Raw genomic sequence first — 6000 nt, 5'->3', positions numbered from 1 at the left:
AAGACAAAATACAAACGAATCGAAACCCTCCCCCTCTCAAAAGTTGCTTAAAAATATTTACAAAAGTCAATAATTAAGACGTTGTACGCGATGACCTCCGAAATAATTCTATTCAAATGCTGTGACCATTTCATTGGAATACGAACGAAACAGGCTCCAAGGGGAATTAATGCCGTTACATTGTCATGGAATGGAGATTTTCTCATAGTAAATTAATTGTGACGACAGACGCCGACTACGGGACAAGCAAAATGTACTCTTAACAGGAAGAAATTAAACTTGCAATTTTCGTACAAATTAAGTTGACCTGAAATATTTGAACCCTTTTATTCCAGCTGTAGTTACGTCGTGAATGCTAATAATGTGAGGGTTGCCCGTTCAAATTTATGGAATAATTAAAGTTAATTCTTGCGACTAAATTACACAATTCTATAATTTTGTTTATTGTTATAAGCATTTTAGATATTTATTTAATGTGTTTTTTAGACAAATGTTTATTATAAATTCATTAAAATATTAACCTAATAAAACTCTTGACATTTAGTAATACGCATACCCTAATCTAATAGGATTAATAAGTCTGTAAATGTAGATGAAGATTATTTATTTATTTTTATGGAATTTATGGACAATGCATAGTACATCAATACAAGAGAAGGTAAAAGTTAACATAACCATATATCGAAACACAGGTGCTTTGATATTTGATATACAAAATCAGTTTTAGACAAAATTAACTTAAACTATTAATTTTTTTGCAACTTATAATGGCAAACAAGCTGATGGCTCGCCTGATAGAACGTGGTAACCGTCGCCTGTAGATATGAGCAGTACTATGGATATAAAGGAGTATACTGTTTCGCCCATGATACCCCCCTATGCTTTACCATTCCTAAGAACTCAGGTGTTATTCCTCTATACCCTGTAAATTCACTGCCATATCCCATCCTTCAAACCGAAACACAGCCATACAACTGTTTCATGGTAGAAATACGAATGAAACAGAAGCACCCAAGCAAACAACTTTTGTACAAATAATATATAACAAGAGTATAATAATATACTAATATATAACAAGCATGAGCATAAAAAAAAGAAAATGGAGATACGGTGAAGATGTGTTTCTTTCTTCTTTAAAGATCCTATTTGTATTATCGAAAAAAAAATTTAAATGTAGAGTCCCGGTGTTTACTTACTTAGCATAATAACTAGTTTAGTAGCAATTGACTTCGAAAACATTCAGTCTAATGCACAAAGACTACAGGGCTCACTGCCACTGAAAGGGGAACGTTGTATGTCGCGCCACAAAATGTTTGAACGCTTGTTGAAAACTTTTAGTCGAACGGATCAACACAAAGGCTTTCTTCTATTGCTACGTTTGAAGAACCATGTCTTTGAAATGCTAAATAAATGTAGTTGCTACGAAATCCCGTAAAACTTTTATTCTGGTGTAGGAGTAATGAATGAAGTTTTATATAACCGAATTTTGTTTGTTTGAAACACTTTATTGTATAGTTAAATCCTAATGGGATACAGAATTCTTAAGAAAATAACAAGTACAACGGCGGGCTTATTCCATAAAAAGCATTCTTCCAATCCACCTTTGAGTGTCTTATAGAAATTGTGAATTGGTGGAGACAAAAAAAATAATAGACATTTAAAAAAAGGGAAATGTACTGTACAACATAACACATCTAAATGATACCTAGTACATCTAAAAGGATTTGTATTTTAAGACACATTTTTAATGGATGACAATAGAATATTATTCTGTATGCACCATTGATTTACGCTGATACCAGTAATAGATGAGTATAAAGTTTGGGCAGTTGACTCATCACGAAGAATTCATCAGGATTAAACACCAAACTTGGTTGTTTCCAGGGCAGACATGAGGGTAGAAGAACAAGGTGTATTGCTAGCAATGAGGCTGCTTGTACTTAGATTTCTGAGGTCAAATAAGTTATTTGTATGTAATTATCAAGAAGGTTTATACGAATAGGATTGGTAAAAAAATTAATTGATGGAAAATATTAGTAATTGCATACAAATGTAATTATTATTGTTGCATTCCTGAGGATATTATGTCTCTATATAGTAGTAATTTTAGTAGAATATGTTACTAAGTCCATGGAAACGCCATACGACCCAAAACACAGTTATGTGAACATTGCTGCTAAGTGACAAAAACACAAGTAAGAAAGTTTGCAATTTTATAAAAATTTTCCATCTGTATCGAATAGATTCTTTATAATCTATAAACATAAACTAGCAAATCAACTGGGTAAAACTTACCCTTAACTTAAATATCGGTTTGTGTATTTCGTCTGATTGAGAATCAGTTTTCGTAACTACATACATGTCCTTATTGACTCTTTAGACAAATAGAAAACTCTCTTGCTCTGTAACTATTAGCGAAACTAATAAATTGTACGTTCATGATAGCAGTGCTTCTGGAAGAGATAAGTTTTATAAATTAATTGGTTGCAATTTTTTTTATACCACAAAGGTAGCAAACAAGTATACAGTACTACTGATGGTAAACGGTAAATTATATTTATTTTTTACAAACTTTTATTTAACTAGTATGCATTTTTTTTTTCAAAATTTGCAATCCAATTTTAACCGCTTCCTGGCATCCAATTGTGCTGAAATTTGGCATACTTATGTAAAAATTTAATGGGTCTGATGAAATCAGAATGGTGGACATAGAAACATGAGAAAAGAACTTGCTTTATTTTTTATGACAAAAACTACAACCCTGTATTGTAGCCGGAATCTAATGATGTAGTCTAACTATTCACATTACAAAGAAACAAGGGTTCATTTACACTTACAGCAAACCATTAAGTAACGATGAACTCATAAAAATAAAATTTTTCTTCAGCACATTATTTCACGATAATAGGAGTCTAGCTTACTACAGCTTATTACTATGCTAACAAAATAGTGTGATATAAGATTTTAGTTCAAGTTTACTTCTTTTTGTCTGTTTTATGGTGCTTTATTTCTTAGCTACATGAATGAATGAATAAGTATACTTTATTTGCATTATACAATATAGGAAATAAACAAGACAGTAAGTATAGTAATGCGCTCTTATTGTTGAGAGCAATCTTTTCAAGACAACCTTAGGGTAATAAACTAATTGTTGTACAAGTAGGTACTGTATAATTAAAAAATTAACCGAACAAAACATTAAGGAAAATAATTATAAGTTTAAGTATATATAAGTATAATAGTCAAATAAAAAAAATATAAAGTGATTAACTATATAATCCCCGACATGTTAAATATATACCTAATACTAGAACATATATAGATAATTATAGGCATAAAGAAAATAAATTAATATAAAATAAATAATTATATAAATACATAAATAAAAAAAATTATATAAATACATAAATAAAGAATGCCAATTTATCAAATAAAGAACCAATTAGATAGAGATAAGATAATGTTACGTTATCGCTAAGATTGACATGTTGTGTCATAATCTTTTACCATACGACGTTTAAAAGATGTTAGAAATTAAGTATAAAAAATATTTTTGGTATTTCCATCAATCAATTGTTCTTGTAGTGAATTTACCTCGAACTAAGTCGTCAGCACTAAATTCCGAGTTGCAGCACACATCAGCCACATGACCACAACGACCGCTGGCTGCTAATCAGTGTTGGCACATGACGACAACATCGATCTCCACCGACTGGACAGAGCCTTCTAATAAATTCTCTAAACTAGATCTCTACTAAGTCGCATTTCATTAAAGATTTATGCGAGCTCTAATCAAAGTACTTGTATATGTTAAGTGTATTTAACATTAAATCTCTGTTGGATACACACATATCTATAAACATAATAAACAGGCAAAGTTTATTTGTTTGTTTAAAACAGCTAATCTGTGTGACCGTCAGTTTAATTTAAACAATTTACTTTGACTCTCATATCTCATTTCTTATGAAAAGTTATACCCGTAAGCAAAGCGTCATGACTTTATTATGGACGTAGCCACAGGATGCAGATGGTTATAGAGAGTAATTATTATTTATTTCCTTTACTTATGTTGCCTTTACTTTTCAACCAAATTCGAAAAAAAAATGTTTTCAATTCGGTTGTATCTTTTTGCCTTTGTTACCTCATAACTCCGTCAATTCGGATCCGAATAGAAAATTGTTTTTTTTGTCTGAAGAAATATACTTACAGATTGACCCCATAGAAATTTTATCAAAGTCAGTTCAGTAGTTTAGTTTTTAGATCAAAATAATTGGTATTGTCACAATTGAAGTCTTTTTCTTTTTATGTGACACAATATTTAATTTAAGCAACTTAGAATAGCAAACAACTAACGGCGCACCTGATGAAAAGTGGTAACCGTCACCTATAGATATGAACAGTAAAAGTCCAGGTCATATTTGGTTTTTATTGTATGCACAAACAAACGATTAATACCATTTTTGTTTCACAAATATGCTTAAACAACTTAACATATCGAAATAAAATTAAAAATACATTGTTTTAATTTAATCCGGGAAACCATGATGTGCTCCTAATTAAAGACGACGATTTTAAAATTATAGATAAACTACGACGAGGTTTGTTAAGGAAAAAAAGCAGGAACGAAAAATATTATTACTATTTGTGCTTAATATTTTTGAATTAATATGAATATGGATTTTTATAAACGAATATATACAGAACTTAATAAACCATTTTTTTTTCATACATGCACTAAAGTTAAGAAAAACATACGCAAATATTGGTTTAATAAATTTTCGCATCAATATACCTATTTACATTTATTTATTAGCAACTGGGCGTAGTATAGTTTCATTGTTGTTTCTAGGTACTATCAGTAGGTCACTTCATTGGGAAATACCTAGCAGTATAACCAGAATAATGAGCACTTTTAATCACCGCTTTTTTTATTTATGTACTTTTTATTTCATTTTTAAGTACACTTAGTTTACTTAATAATGATGTAGGTAAACTTAAAAAAATGCTTCTCCTATATATAGACTACTAACCTATCTTATAAATACAAATATACCTACTGTAGAATAGTAACGAAAGAAAAAGAAGTACAAGGTGGAGTTACGATTCCAAAGAAAATAATAATTGCCTTCCATTCCGAAAGTTGAATTGGTATAGGGGTTTATTTCGAGTTTTCTAGCATTAATACGCTATGCTTTATTAAAATAGTATAAGTAAATTGCCGCTGAAACACAATTCCTTCAGATCAAAACTACCAAAGCAAATATCTCTGACATTTTGTTGGAAATCATACTTTATTATAAATTAAATATCCCCAAACATTTGTAGCACTCCTGTCGTGAGAGCGACGCTTATTATGAGGTTGGAATTCATTCTCGGTACTTCATTTATAATATCATCGTAATCTGCCATGCAACTTGGTATTGTTATGGTTTTCTATGGAAGCGGGACAAAGGTCTCGAGTTAAGCTAGATGAAAAATAATATTACTGAATGTCTCAATTTAGACTTATTGAATATATTTTTGATATTATTAGATTTTAAGTAATCGTTGAGATAGTTTAATTTTATTTATATATTATATTATCACTTTATTACATACACTACATTACCACTTTAACCTAAATAAATTGAATATTGGTCTTATTCAATCTATATTAGCTGATCCCAAATCAGAATTTTTTTAACATATATATCTGTAAATTATTGATACCCATTAATTCCTCTCCTACCGTGCCTAGAGAAGGTACATAAAACTTTGAGAAATCATTTCAGGGTATGATAGGGCAGATATACATGAAGAAGATAATAATCCTTGAAATAAAAACAAATAACAAATGTAGATACGTTATTACGGAAGATTGTAATTGCATGAGATTTGTAAGGAACTCTTTGTAATGCGGAAGATCTATTTACCCCGTATATATTTAGCTGTCAATATTGTATAGTCACAGGGTAGTCGAATAATAAATATCATCAATAAAATGTAGGTACAATAAGATTA

Source organism: Galleria mellonella, unplaced genomic scaffold (assembly GCF_026898425.1).
Source record: "Galleria mellonella isolate WM207_F2 unplaced genomic scaffold, CSIRO_AGI_GalMel_v1 utg132, whole genome shotgun sequence".
NCBI classification, from domain to species: Eukaryota; Metazoa; Arthropoda; class Insecta; order Lepidoptera; family Pyralidae; genus Galleria; species Galleria mellonella.
Note: the sequence above shows the minus strand (reverse complement) of the source record.